This window comes from Botryllus schlosseri, chromosome 12 (genome assembly GCF_051294905.1).
Source record: "Botryllus schlosseri isolate E-star chromosome 12, Bs_hap1, whole genome shotgun sequence".
Classification (NCBI taxonomy): Eukaryota; Metazoa; Chordata; class Ascidiacea; order Stolidobranchia; family Styelidae; genus Botryllus; species Botryllus schlosseri.
The window spans coordinates 6,466,777-6,482,942 of record NC_137247.1 but is presented as its reverse complement, the minus strand read 5'-3'; the positions used below and the strand labels follow the sequence as shown (position 1 = coordinate 6,482,942).

At 41.7% G+C, this 16,166-nt stretch overlaps 2 protein-coding genes and 1 long non-coding RNA gene across 3 annotated transcripts in view; 2 read left to right on the top strand and 1 right to left on the bottom strand.

Annotated features, from left to right (window-relative positions):
• The window catches only part of LOC145452579 (uncharacterized), a 260,305-nt gene that overhangs the window by 51,973 nt on the left and 192,166 nt on the right, over window positions 1-16,166 (bottom strand). The gene's annotated exons all lie outside the window — the stretch shown is intronic.
• The window catches only part of LOC145452572 (uncharacterized), a 103,018-nt gene that overhangs the window by 6,250 nt on the left and 80,602 nt on the right, over window positions 1-16,166 (top strand). The gene's annotated exons all lie outside the window — the stretch shown is intronic.
• Window positions 4,546-10,804, top strand: LOC145452614 (uncharacterized). Its single transcript, XR_013919441.1, has 5 exons — window positions 4,546-4,616; window positions 6,381-6,539; window positions 7,080-7,127; window positions 7,192-7,320; window positions 10,664-10,804. It is a non-coding gene; the product is annotated as an uncharacterized LOC145452614 (long non-coding RNA).

Sequence of the window (16,166 nt, the reverse complement as noted above, 5' to 3'; positions counted from 1 at the left end):
GTAATTTTACGTATTTGAAAAAATGGCTCGAGTCAAAAAGAGTCACAAAAAACTCGCGACTCGAGTCATTACAACCCTGGTGTAACGTACCAATACGTTACTAGCCACTAGTGTACTATTTTTCTTTCATTTGAGAGGGCGTCACGATGCCAAAAAGATTGAGAATCACTGCTGAAGTATGAATCGTGAGTTCCGATGGTCAACATGTAATGCAGAACAAATGCACTCGCTTACCGATGTAGCTGTTTCGTAGTTCCCATCCATTCTTGCTTCGAACAGTGGATATTTAGTAGTTTCCTATGTAGCCTACATGTGCTACATGTGCTAATGTCACACAAAATCTGTATTTTCCACCATTCCTACTTTGAAGAATGGATATTTAGTAGCTCCGTATGTAGCCTGCGTTTGAATAGTGCTAATGTGATACGAACAAGTCACCAATTTACTCAGCCACCATTTAGGTTTATATATTAGTAAATCGGACTTTAAAAGGGATCAGTGCCTCATCATAGTCATGAGCTTCACCGCCCTTCACTGCAATAGATTACAGGTGGTGGTCAGGAACAAAGTACTTCTACTTTTTCGTAGTACTCAAGTAGACTTCCATTACTTTCATTTCTCATTCGAGTAACTCAAATTTTTCGCCATTTGTACTTCCCCTTCGTAATATTTTTGGATACTTACTTCCTTTTCTCAATTTTCAGTAAAATGTATTATATTCCTCCAATCAGAGACTGAAGAATTTCTAGGCTGTTTTCAGGGAGTATCAAAGGGAATTTACAAAGTTTCCACAAAGTTAATTAAAACCCAGAATTTTCGTCGCGCTGCAAGCAAATTAGACACGGGGTGACAAGTATCTTTCTCGAAAGCATCGGTCACTATAATTTAGGTGGTGGGTTGCGTGGTTCCATTCACCCAGCACTGTCGCCCATATGACATGTCTGATCACAATACGTATGGCTCATCAAACCGGTTGGAACTGCCGTTTCGCAATCTATCATCTACCTATCGTATCTTCATCTAGCACCTCATCTAATCAAGAAAATTAACCTCCGACTTTTTTAGCGTTGGACCTGATGTTTCAGCTCACCGTTGTAGCTTTCTGGACAAGACACACAAAATATATTTTTCGCTTTTTAGAATTATTTGAAAAGTTTCTTGGAGGTACAGAACTTCACTATATACAATTGAATAGTATATTTATATTGAAATGAACCATCGTATATTACCAATCAACAATCGTATCACAAAATATGACGTCATCAGCATGGAATTTCGAATACGAGAGCGCTCAATGTACTATTTTTAGATGGTGCAGGAACTCTTGTTGTTGATAGCCTTGGTCGGTGAATTTTGACAAAATTCGACTCAAAGGCGCACAAATTAAAGTGTGATCGTCCCCTCCCAACGACACGATATCTGTCGTCTCGATCATTTTTCGCACAAGCGAGATTATCCAACAGATGTGTGCCAATGGCAGAATTGACGGCCTTTGATTGCTGAGCACCAAGCTCGAGCGGATGAGTCGAGAACAGTGTTGAGATGACTCGAATCATGATTTGACTCGAGTCAGACTCGAGTCAGTTTTTTCGTGTGACTTGATCTGACTCGAGTCACTTTGCAAAAATGACTTGGTTTGTCTCGGCGTTTCAAAAATGTGGATTGACTCGTGACTCGGAGCAAAATTTACGACTCCATTTGAAGGTATCAAGTTACGGTGTTCTTGAAAATGGCTGATCATGCATATATTCGGATTATTCGCGATACGATTTTTAAAGTTTGACCCGACTCAACTCGAGTCATTTATATTTAATCACCCAGTCAGTCCGAAATCGATTAATTTTACGAGAAGGTCGCACCAAACCAACTCGCAATTTTCAGTCACGAATCATCAACGGGTCGTGTTTTATCACCATCTACTAGAAATGTGACGTAATAGCTGATCTTCCACCGTCTTTAAAAGTGATGTGATAGTCGAGTTTGTAGAGATTTCAGTGATTTTTATAGCAGTCTTAGCGTGAACTTCAAGTTCTTATATCTAAAAAAGATATATGGCACTTGAACATTTTGTTGAATACTTGGAATTCCAAAAATGCCGTCGTGGACCGCACAATATGCTCTCACGGGCCGCGAGTTCGAGACCTTCGCAAATTTAAAGACTGCGTTCCCCTTTGCAGATCGAAGTTAACTATCGACTCGGATGGCGTCGCTATTTGACTAGTTTGAGGTGCGACGATGCTGCGATATCATCCCAGTCGAATCATACCATGGTGAGGGATCTTGGACTATCTCTACAGCCTACTCTGTGATAAACGACACGAGTGGAAGCAATAGTCTGCCTACAGCAATCAAATGCACTACGTACGATACATTCGAAAACTGGGATTATGGATACAACAGCTTTACAGTTGAAGTACAAACATCGGGCCCATTTTTCGTTAGGTACACGGCTGCTTATAATTGTAGAATATATTTTTCTCATTGCATCCAAAGTCAGGTATGCCTGTCGTTCATTTTAGCTATATAGGAGGCGATTGGATATCAGATTTGCACAGTGGTAGTAATGGAAAGTGGGCGATATCGTCTCTCGTCGATTTGGCTTCAAGATCTGATACGGGATACCCAAATAATCCACCGCGCACTTTCAGTCCACCAGTAGTCAGGTATAAATATGGTGATCCAACACATCATTCTAGCCTTGTTAACAAGACCCGCTTCAGCCTCCTGCAAGGATGTCCGTTAACCATACAGATCCAGTCCGTTGACAGCGATGGGGACCGTGTGACTTGCAGATACGCTGGATCTAACAATACGTTTATAAACGACGAATGCGCTGGTGTGTGCAATATCAGATACCCGCACTTCACTCTCGACGAGGTTTGTGTTATAGGCTACTCTTCATATTTATTGGACAGGATCGAGTATAACGAGGGTCTGTAGAACATCGTAATTCTAACCCTACATTTGAGTGTACTGTACACGATACCTTGCGACGACTCAGACCACATTATGCAACAATGCTGAAGTACGTGGTGACTTTTTAAACATCACAAAGTGTATCAACTGGAGCAAGTAAATGCCATAATAATTCCATAAAATCGATATCTTTCGTCGCTTTGCCAACAATTTTGACGAGGATTGTAACTGAATATAAGGTTACGCCTTAATGGCATAGGCCAGTCCGGACAACGTATTGGGTATCTGATTGCGACCTATATATTGAGAGAATATAAAGCGGGTTTCTGTAGTTGCAACCGCTATTGCCCCATTAAAAAGTCAGCCAACATCCCAATCGCACGGATTTAGTTTTGATGATAAAGTTAACATATCAAATCAATCCTACAAGGCTACGCCTGCTAGAGACTTTTTTATTTCAACTTTTGCAACTTTTTCTATTTTACATGCAAATTTTTACTGCAACTTTTATGGAGTATTGTATGTAAAGGAGTGATTTAGAAAACATGCTGTAAAGGAGTCATTTAGAAAACTTGCTGTAAAAGTTTTTCTGGTATGGCTCTATTCTCTTTAATTTGCATAACAAACAGCTACGTGATGGAATACCGCATCTCAATGTTATCTACGACGCAACAGTTGGCTAGCAAGCTCGAAACCCAAGCCACCGTCGTTTAAATCTAGATGGGTGCGGCAGTTACGGTCCTGCATATGAACAGCTCGTGTGTATGTACATCATGAATCAGTTTATATGCCGCAAAATAATCAAGGACAAAAATGTATAACGTCTGATTCCGAAATGGCCGGCGCCGAATGGTCCTGTCCCTGCCACACCGGTAACTTGACCAGCCAATCATTTTTTGCGCTTCGGAGTACGTGCCAAATCCATTACGACGGAACAGGTGAAACATATCTCATACCTGTGGCTCTGATGTTGGAAGACCATTCATTACTACAATTACAGTGAACGGGGCTAGAACTGTGGAGCCGACAGACTACCTAAGTCAAGTACCGTTGCAATTCCTTGTCGACGGTAAGCAACACCCCGTCTATAGATATCAGTGTTTCACCAAACTCAATTCGTCAGTCAGTTCAACATCAACAACGTGTAATGATTTGCCGACTTATCCGGAAGAAACAATAAAGGAAGGAGAAACCATCAGAGATGAGCGGATTTGAAATTTCTATGTCCTAATCCAATCCAAATCCGAACCCTCTAATCCAAATCCAAATCCTAATCCATAACTTTTTCATATTCAAGTCCATGTCCAATCCTAATCCGATTCCAACTGGAAATTCAGAAAAAATACTAATTTATGCAATGGAGGGATTCGAAAATTTTCTTTCACAACCAACGATTTACTTGATTCAAGATAACTTAGTAACCATAAGTACATTAATAACTGATCTGAATAAAGTTTGTCGCCATTCGCCACACGACATTTCAATCTCCCAGAAAATAGGTAAATCCAATCCAAATCCCAATCCGTTCTGAAAAAAATGTCTAATTCAAATCCAATCCAAATCCGACGAAATTTCACAAATCCTGTTTTTTCAAAACCTAATCCTAATCCATGCTCATCTCTGGAAACCATGACCGTATCCGATGACAACGGCACCTTTGACGAGATTATCCACGCATTTCCAAGCGACCCCAACGCAATGTATGGGCAAAATAACAGACATGTCTAATCATCCGGATTTTGGAATATACGGACTGCTGGACTCCGACCTAATGAAAAAATATTAATGTAGGCATCTGTAAGTAACACCCGTTAAACCAGTGGTTCCCAAAATGGGCGCCAGCGTCCCCCTGGGGGCGCTCGCGAGCGTGAAGGGGGCGCTGGTCACGAAATGGGCGATTGGGGGGCGCTGGCTATAAAAGTGGGGCTGTAGGGGGGGGGCGCTGAGAGAAAATGGGGTGGTGTAGGTTTAAATGACAACTGCTACGTAGTGTTGAAACTATTGATAAATAAAGCAGCTGAATTCGCAATAAAAATGTGGAATCGATTCAGCCAGGACAATTTATGGTCGTCCGTCTGCTGTACTGGAAAAGTCCATTGTTACTTGACAATGTTGAACCTGCATATCAATGGACTAATTTAGCAGACGGCAGTATCCCTGAAAAGCGTGGTTCACTGTGTGTTGTGAGAACTATGAAGTAGCCTATATTTGAGCAGGTATAGCTCACTGCAAGGTGTGATGGCATTTCAACAGATATTGCCTTGCGTGATTTTACTTTGTCTCAAACGATCGTGAATTTACCACAGTGCCGCGACCGTGGCATTCGACACAGCGCTTCTACTTGCGAGAAACGATATCGCTTTCACTTGACGGGCATATTTTCCAAAATTTATGAGTTAAATATATCAGTTCTTAGTAATGACGAACCTGATAAATGTTAAAATGGCACTGTCCGGATTCAATGATAAGCACGTGATATTTCACAATAATTTGACGAAGAAACAAAAAGCAATGAACTCAGAAAATTGGACGAGGAGATGGTGATTTGATTTCAGGGTATATTCCAATAAAAAATTTCTCGCCGGATATTCGATCCATTCTGTGACGTTTACGATCATGATATGATTGGGGAGCTGATTACATTGCAGTGCAGAACAAGTTTGCGAGTTCAATCCAAAGTTCAGTATCTCCAATCAATCGTTCTGGATATACAATTGAATCAAATAGCAATACTCTCACTGGAGTCGGTTTGAGATTTTCGTCATCGTCCTTCCCCGCTCATATTTGATAGAACCTGTTTTAAGTGCAGTTATAAGGTGATAAGGCTCACCGCTGAAATCGACTTGACAGTACGGGACGTGAACTCTGGAGATTTTAGAATAAGATTGTTCGTATCACGACTCAAACCCAATATGTCGAGGATGATGATAATGATAATAATACAACAGCTTCATCCATCTCATTATAAGCTGTAATAAATGCAGAACAAATTTCGTTTATCATTTAGGCGTGGTGTGAGAGGGGTGTCAGGGGGCGCTGACACTTTATTCGTTGTCCAGGGGGCGGTAGCTAAAAAAAGGTTTGGGAGACACTGCGTTAAACGAAAAAATAGGCATTACTTTTGTCGCATACAAAAATCATGGTCTGTCGAAGGTGGCATCGTCCAATGTGATTCGTGGATGTAATAACTAACTATTGTGGAAGTCAGGGATATCCTTGGTGGAAGTACACGTTCATGTAAATTTGCAGTGTTGGGATATTCATCATCAGTGGCAAGATTAATATTAACTGAAGGATCATTTTTTTGCGAAAATAATGGTCTCACCAACAACAATCAATCCTTATTTCAATATTAGTTATTTTAGCCTAATACATCATAGAGCTGTATCATGCAATAGCTGGCTACATCATAGACCTGTATCATGCAATAGCTGGCGTTATTCTGTTTTTTTTATCTTGTTCAGAATTATCCAATTCGTAGTTTTGGGTCCCATTGGCGTCGAGGTATCGGTCCCGATCTACATGAACGCCACCTGGTCATACGCATCAAACATCACGTGGAATCCCGACCCCAGACAAGCAGGGAAGCACTTCATCTGTTATTATGCTCTGGACTCTCTCAGGTAAATTGGTCTTAGTTGGTTGGTTGTTGGTTGTTTAGCTTCAAACATGTCGTTGATGCACTGATGTCGATGATGATGATTTTCAAGGATTGAACAATAATAATCAGATACATCCTAATAGGAATACCAATATGTTTCAACCGATATAAAGGTATATGATAGCACGTTATCTTAAGCTACGACCCTAAATTAAAACAGAGATCGTCAAGGTAGACATTGTTGGTACTCGACTAGACGCAGACGTAACGTCGTAATTGTCTATACTCGAGTAGGCTATAAGTTGTGATTTCCAAGTACGCTAAAATGGAAGTACGTTTGGCCAAGTTTTGCTTATGAAACTGTGAAGTAGACGTACAAGTAGTCCACAACCACAAACACTTGAACAAGTAGTGAAGTTATAAGGAAAGCCTACTTGAGTACTCGGAAAAAGTAGACCTACTTCGCAACTGCCCTAATCTATATCAAACAACATGTAACCTAATACTGTTGTTTGATCGAACAACACTCACTGTTATTGTCATCATCTTGTTGGAATTTTAGAAAATCGGGCCAACAAGTTTGTTTCACGAATCACGGTGGAGGTAGCGAGTGAGTTTAGTAATGCTTACCTTCCATTTCTCAACCTAACGCTATCGTGATCGGATTATTCAAGGTATATTGAGTCCGTGTGAAATTGCCAACGGAGGATGCAGTGACGTTTGCTTACCACAAGGACGAGCGCGGACATGCGGCTGCTCGCATGGATGTTATGATCTTCTGGAAAACATGAGAACATGTGCTCGTAAGTATAGGGCTGAACACAATGATTCGAGTATTCCAAACAGAATAATTTCGAGACGAATAGTGTGAAACAATTTCTTCCAGAAACAAAATATTATGCTCCATGTCACCAAGAGCAACATTATCAAAGAGAATCGTATCTTCGTTACTTTTTCCCACTGTAAAAGCCTTGAAACCATGCCTGATGGTATCAGAGCATCTGAAGTAAAGGCGTACAGCAGTGTTGGAATCAAGCCACACATTTTCACTAGAGTCAAGTCAAGTCACAAATAAAGGCACAAATTCATGTCGAGTTTTAGAAGTTCGAGGCATGACTCAAGCCATTGCATTTTGCAAAATAATTGAAATACAGATTGATTCACTATGAACTATAAATCGAGTGAAGAATATTGTTTTAATCGCATTTTCAATGGGGCATTGTATGGCTCACTAAAGGCCACGGCGATAACTTTCCGACAAGTAGATGACAGAATATGAAACTTCGTAAAGTCGAAAAAATGATATGATACAATACACAATCCATTTACACATCCATATTTTTGAGACGTTGAGTCAAGTCAAGTGAAATAAATTTTGCAGAGTGACTGGAGACAAGTCAAGTCATGACTTCAGTCCCCAACACTGACATACAATACCAAGAGACGCACGCTCATCGAGACGACATTGCAGCGAAGTCGTCATGCGCCTACAGCAGGGATCATCAACGTTTTTGCTGCTAAGACAGGGGCGGGCAACATGCGTCCCGCGGACAGTTTTCCGGCTTACATGATAATGTGGCCCGCGGCGCCAGTCAGCCGAGATTCCCCACTACTTGCCCACTAGGTCAAATTTTAGTGAATATATGTTATTATATACATATGCGTGTATGCGCAGCGTTGCGAGAGTGGAGCTTACGCTTAAGTTCGTCGAAGCGAGAAGACTTGCATTATCGGCATTTACGATGCACTCAACCCTAATGTCGTCTGTGACAATCATGATTTTTGTCGACTATATACAATGGTCATTGACACCAGGCTGATATTTCTTGTTTTTGATTCCGTAACCGCAGACTTGTAGCACGGCACACTTCTAGGCTTTTGTGAGGCACCGCTTATGTCAGGGGTTGCCAACTCAAAACGGGTCGTAGGCCACTTTTCAAATTGCGTAGAGGGAGCGGGCCGCATGAATTCAATATCGAGATAAATGAATTGATATGTTGATAAATTAGGGTTACCGGGCTTATTGAACGCCTTGAAAACTTAATTAAGGATCGTACCGTGTGTTGATTCATGAGAGAGCAGCAGACATTGCGGCGCCTGTATGACAATGTTATTGTCAAATCCACATTGTCTTCGCCATTATCGGCGAGAAATGGCTTTGAAGTGACGTTACTGTCGTTGAAATACATTCATTAAATACGATTTTGTCCTTGTATATGCGGATAAATTGGCGAATAATGTATCGATTCAGCAATCCGGCCCGCCAAGTACTTAATTTTCCTTTGTCCGGCCCGCCGACTGGAGAAGTTGCCCGCCCCTGTGCTAAGAGCTACTTCTTGGGTACTGATTGACGCGACGTTGTACCATTCACTTTTGCCGTTTACCCGTGCCCAACTCAATGTCCACTCTGATATTTTGAGCACTGGACAGAAATCATATTGAGGCAGGACTTTTAAGACAGTTTTGTAAAACGCCATCATCACATTTAATTAGGTAGCCATCAACATTTCCCAAGAAATCATGTAGTATATAGGCTACTTCCCAACATGTTTCTAGAAATATTAACTCATTGTGTAAAATACAACGGTAAAATACAGCTTTTAAATAAACCAAGTTCCACTTTGAACGGGACACGGAATCTGTCTCCATGACAATCATGGGAAGCTTGGCATTGCATGGTATCAACTAGTTTGTTTTACTCTGGTGTGTAACTTGACACTTCAACTCTGAGTGAGTATAGAGCAAACAAACTGGCTGACTACTGAGTAGCCTATAATAAGTCTCTCCTACAAGCAGTGACAAAAAGTGCATCCCAATGTGGGTCTGGCGACCCAAGAAGTTGGGTTTATCATCATATGGGGCCCAAGACCAATGTTTTATCGGGCGCTGAGGAAGTGAAGTTAAGGCTCTGTATATGCGTTGACAGCATTTGTTACATTTTTGTGTGATTTTCATAAGAATAGCTAAAAAATAAATCACTATCTATCTTGAAAGATCACTGGTAAGTGCTGCCACTCAATCTATTTTTGGAACAGGCCCACGGCTACCCATCTGATTCTTGCGGGCTATCTGGGCCCGTGGGCACCGCGTTGGTGACGCCTAGTCGACGAATAAACAACTCAACTTTTTGCGGTGTAGAGCTGTACAAAGTATAACTACGCGGTGTACAACTGCACATATTTGAACTTCCCACCTCATCCGTGCTCGGATGAAGTCATAGTGCGCGATGCTCGAATACCCGTTGCGATGCCTAATAGAGCGGGAAAGGGATGGACGGGTGAAAACCAAATGAAAATAGCATGGTAAAGCGTCTATAATAGATACACAACAGAATATAAAATCAAACACTGATACATCGGGCAGTACAATGAAGTGGGTGTTATATTGAGGACCGTATACTTGGTCGGTCCGACATCCTCCTTCTAGTTTATTACATCTTGTGTATCGCGTTGTACAGCACGTTGTGTGTCTTGCACGGATTAATATAACAGGACACCCAATTCTGCGGTTACTTGGGTACCCAACCTAGCCCAGATTCACTATTAAGTAGAGTAAATTATCGGATTTTGAATTCCAAGCTTACTCATACTAGTCCAGTGGCCCTAACATGATGGATAATATTCACTGACAGAAATATTAACGCAGTGGTTCAATACCTGGGGTCCGTGAAACCTTTGAGGGTATGCGGTGTTGTCGTAACAGGACCATGCAAGGCCAATGTTGAAATTGAAACTTTAAGTGCGTCGGCCTTAGTTATAAGACCTGTCGTTATGTGCTTAATATGTCTTATTTTCAGTGTTCACCACGGGTCTCAATTTAGATACACGTGTCCTACGATATAGCCACTATAATTGCATACCCAACTGGTAATCAGGTCGAGAAGTAGTATGGACGAAAATGATGACTTTTTGTAGTCTGTATTCATCACCTAGCTTTCTAGGCATCAAATAAGAGTGCAAAGCAATAAGGCCGTGATTGGGACAAAATGAAAGTGGTAACCTATTTTATTATTAGAGATCCCTAAGTTCGCGGTTCGCGGAGTTTACGCAACCATGCACCCAAAAAAGTTTACGCGTGTGCGGTAACAAGGATAAATAACCCGTGTGTTTACGAGTACCTGCATTGCAAATATACGATCGTTTGTAGCGCCGACTGACATCACGTGTGATGGTTCAGAAATGCAAATATCTCTGCCTTCATGCGCTTCAAATAGGACTGTTGTGGTCGGAACCAACCAAGAATATTTCTCGCAAGCAAGCTGTCAGTCTACGCTCAACGGACCGAATCATGTTTTGCACTTCACGAGACAGCAATGCGGCGTGACCGAATGGGTATGGCGATTGCATTAGCACATCTTAAGCTCAAGTTCATGTATGAAAAAAAACTTCTCGGTAAGAAAGCGATAGTGATTTGTATGAAGGTTACATATAAAACGTCGTCTGATCTTGGTCAAAACTAGTCACCAAAAGTTTTTCATTGTTGCCAAGTATAGGTCTATGTTTCCCTTCTGGTGCAACATGTTTCAACAATAAATCACCAATTTTATTTGTGACAGTCCAGTCGCTAGGGGTACCGGTACATGTTATTGTCGTTGATGGCAAAGCTCTGGTACTGCAGACGACCATTGGACACTAGGTGGACACTAGATAATGCATTGGCAATAATATGCCATGAAGAAACACCTGTCTTTCATTAGGTAATAAACTGCAACAATTTCTTACACAATGGCAGGCACATATTATGCTGCATGTGACAATATCAAATTCATAATCACACCTTGTTGCACATTATGACAGTATACTGTAAATTCCTATACAGACTGCCGTCGCTCCAGCGGATTATCCACTATTAGTTAGCGCGAATGATCAAATGTACTTTTCTCTTGGTGCCGTCGGCCGAGGACAATCTGGACTCGTTTTCTTTACTGAACAATGTACGGCCAGTTCTATTACCTCCTCTGGCGGTTCAACCTTGACGTACACGTTTATTGAAGACGGGTATGGGAGTTTTACATATGAAATTGTAAACTGCAACAATAAGAAGTTTACAATAAGATTTGATGGCATTACCAAATTTTCTCATATCTTCGGTTCAGCACTCGGTATAGTCCCATTCGGTATAATGCAAGTCCATAAATACCGTGGTACGTCGCGTCCTACATGTGTCGCGATAACGTTAAGACAACTATAGCATTCGTGATAAGATGATGTGTTCGTTAAAAAGGCGGAGAAGGAAGGTCATCTATACTATATCATAGAGGGGATGCTTTGGATTTGGGCTAATTGATTGTACGGCTTTGATTTCGATGGATACTATTTTGCGCGAGCATCCCTACACCGCAACAGTAACACAGGGTACGTCAAAGACGATCCAAAAATACTTGATTGATTTGATATATCCAGTGGCGGCTCGTGACAATATCGGGTGGTGGGGCAAGGGCCGCAAGCGACTTGTTATCAATATGACGTCACAGTAGCGTTTTTCAACGTTCATGATGGCCACATGAATTTCCCCTAAACAATGATTTTTAACGGAGGTGCCGCGAGAGGTTTGCCGGTGGCGTGACTTGAAGTGCGGTAACAAATGTTTTATTCATTGTTTTTTATTCAAATGATTACTTTACAAAATGTACGCGAACTAAAAATCGTTCCCATGCCACGAATCAATCATCAGGTTATCCTTAGTAGCATGCGTTATGATTTCGTGGTAGAGATTACGCAAGCGCCGAGTAAGACTGTACCAAAAATACACAGACCAACTACCTACAAAGAGCATTCGCATGACACCTTGTGGTGTTTTAATCGTTCCATGCTCAGCAATTCTGTAAAGTGCTGCAGCGCCTCCGACCCGATTTGTATATGGATTCTCGTCCCGAAAGCGAGTCAAATCGATTTGCCCTCGTCCGAAAGTGTTTGGTACACGATCCTGATGCGTTACGACCAGGGGATAGGCAATCAAAGCGGTGGCACCCATAAACGTAAAACATTATAAAAAGCCAGCTGTTATCCATGGAAGATTAATTACGAGTCTGCCTGCCATCATTCAAGCAGGAATCAAAGCATTGTGTTAAATTGAAATGCGAGCACATATCGCATTAAACAATTTCATGAATAAAATATTTCATCTTGATGAATTTTTCACTTTTTTTCCATAGCCATAACAAAATATATCGGTAAATTAACTGTCAGTGTGCCTCGAGTAATAAGGATGAAAACCACTCACTTTTCCTTAGCCATAGACATGGTTGAGTTACCTGGGCTCACTTGATTGAAATTATTCGGAAAGAACATGATGTGTACAGTCGTCCGCCCACCAGCATTAATTTATGTCTTGTATAAGTATTGTGCGCGACGTGATTTCTTATTAGCAAAATGTTCAATAACGAGTTTATTGAAACCTGGAATTCCCAGAACCACGTCGTTGTGAATCGAGAGAACAGCCAACGCATTGAGCCTATCTTGACCCATCCTGTTTCTGAGAAAGGTCTTGATACGTTTCAATGTGCTGAAACTGCGCTCGGATTCCGCGGATGAAATCGGGGTGGTCAAAATGATATTCAGAAAGCTAGTTACTGTAGCAAAGTTGATCGAAAGCGAATTTTCAACTAGGAATTTTGAAAGTTCACTAGTGGTTTTAATTTCCGAAAAGGATGTGCTAGAATACAAACAAGTCAACTCGCTCTCCAACCGAGCAATGTCGATCATCGGGTAATAACGAGGCACGCTGCGCAGTAGTCCAGAAGGAAAATGAATTTTGTAGGCAGGGAAATTTCTCGGATTTAACAGGGCGAAAGTAACCAACTGGTCACTATTCATACGATGTTGGATTTGGGACATCAGTATATCGCAACATTCGTAAGCCGCAACAATCAGGTTTTGCACACTTATCCCACGACGTAAAAGCGCTGTGTCACCAGCGAAGTGTACATTCGCCCGGATATGCGAAATTGCCTCACAAAAATGTGCAATACACAATTGCGCAGTAGTACCATCGGCCATACGCGACTGAAAAGTGCTGTACAGTGTATCGACGTGCATGAAGATGTCACAAAAAAGCTTCAAAAAGAACAAAAATTCTTCGTCTTCCAGGAGTCGTTTAAGCCCCGCCGCTTCACGTATGGAAGTATCATCCCAGACAGGAGAGCTCTCAATCACTGAGAAGCATTCCAGAAGCTCCACCCTACTCTCTGACACTCGTTGCACAACTCTGGATTGGAAGTTCCACCGTGTTGATACGCATCTAGGTAACCGGTGCTTGCATATGTCGCGCAATAGATCAGATCGCTTTGGCGAAACAGAGAAAAAGGAGGAGAACCCTGAAAGATTTGCAAAGAATATCTTGACAGAAGATATTCCTAAGCACATTTTTTTCACTACAAGATTGAGCTGATGCGCGTAGCAATGCAAAAAATGCGCATGCGGGTAAACTTCTTTCATTAAAACTTGTACGCTATGTCGCGATCCGCTCATGACTGCTGCGCCGTCGTAGGTTTGCGCAATAAGTTTCGACTCAACTGAATAGGGCTGTAATGTTTTTTTTAATACGTAAGAAATTCCGACAGCAGTGCGATCGTCAACAGCCACAAAGCTGTGGAATCGTTCGACTGGCATACCAAATTTCGTGAACCGAAAAATAACGACTAGTTGTGACAAACACGTAATGTCAGTTGTTTCGTCAGACTGAATAGATAGAAATTCAGCGTCAACAATCTCGGTAAACAAATGCTGTAGATAGATGTGATATATCGAATCAAGCACATCATTTTGAATAGTCTTTGAGGTACCCTTAGCTACTGTCGCGGTGTCGAGATGTTCGCGCAAAATGCTATCAATGGAAGCCGTGTATTTAATTAGATCCAAAAATACCCCCCTATTGAGAGAGCATTCCTTCTCATCGTGGCCTCGAAGGGGCAATTCATGAACTCCAATAAATTTAATGGCATCAATCACCCGAGAGAGAACATGCCTATTCTTATCTACAAGCTCATTGTGCTTGCAGACTGATACGCGATAACTTTCATTGAGCTGCGACATTACATTTACTCTGCCAAACAATTTATATTTAACTGCATAGCCATGTGCACTTGGGATTTTTGGTGCGTTTTCAGACGCTCTGACAAATGCTTCAGATCGCGATAACCAATTTTGTTCCAACAAGAGCCACTGCTTCCGGTACCGGCACTATCGAATAAAAGACAGTAAAAGCAAAACAAGGCGTTTTTATCCTCGCCATAAGTAAGCCATTCATTTTTATCGAAATGCGCTGAAGAAAAGGCACGAGTGCGCTTTCCTCCGGCGTACGATTGGATCAATGGGCAATTTCTAGGCTGATACGGACCTAGTCGCTTTACCTCTAATTTTTGCTCTAAAGGCAGCTGGCTAAACGGCGTATACGGAGCAAAGATTCAACACGATTCATGTTCGCACTTGACCTGACTACTTATCTGCAGAAATGGAAATGACTATAAATCGAGAGATTGCGTATGCCTAACTGGAAAGGTCAACGAGTTCGGACACATACGCAATTGTTATCTCATAGATTGGACAAGGAAATGTCATATTGAATCCAAAACATCATTCTGAAGAACTACGGATAGCAGCCTCGGAAATTCGGTCCCGGTACAGCTTGGGAGATTCTGGCCTTGAGGCTGGAGACTGTCACACGACACATACGGCTTACGGTCTATAGTGTCTATATGTCTGCTGCAAAATCGCCTTTGGAAAATATATTACCGAATAAATACGTGGATGAAAGCCGAAAACTTGGTACACTGTTACATGAAATCATCGAGAAGTATAGCCTCATGACCGTTTTCGGTATGGTACACTGTCAAAATTAATACGAACAGATCAACGCCGAATTTTGCGTAATATTTACTGAGGAATCGGCTGATCAAGCGATCAGCTGTTAGCCGCCATCGAAAACGAAACAGCTATCGCGCTTGACAGGGGTTGTAATTGTGAGCAAATGGCCCGAAGGCCACCATTCCACGGTGAAATTGACATTGGAGAATATAAAATAAAACTAAATATTTGAATGCAAACCGAGGATGTTAGTAAACTGTTTCATGATATCATCATCTCATCACCTATCTCAGTATGGAACACAGATACACCGGCTTTTGCGTGAAATCCGCAATGCGTTAGGTAGGCTAAGTGTCAGATCAGCGCACGCCGCACATCTCTACCATACTCGAACTTAATAACGAAATTGCTGCCCTAATCATTGAGTGTCAACCTTGAGACTTGGCACAGCGTTCGATACTAAAATCAAGACATACCATGTAAAAGTTCATGACGGATCTAGCTAAGGAGCATCATTAAAATCAATGGAGACCAATACCGGCTTTGCGTGAAATATGTTTGCGATACATGACCGATCAGCACACACTCGACTTTGGAAACGGAATTACTACCCTAAACTTTGAGTAGAAACCCTGAAACTTAGGACAGTGTTACATACCACCATCACGACATGACATACCAAGTTTCAAGAATTATCATGGTGTGAAACACCATCAAAATCGACCTGTACCAGCAACGGTCGACTCAACGCATATCACGGTATCCGAGTTCAGATATAGATACGATTGTTACATCACACCTTAGGGGCGAGCAAGCATATTTGCCCCGGTTGCTCGGCCATTTTA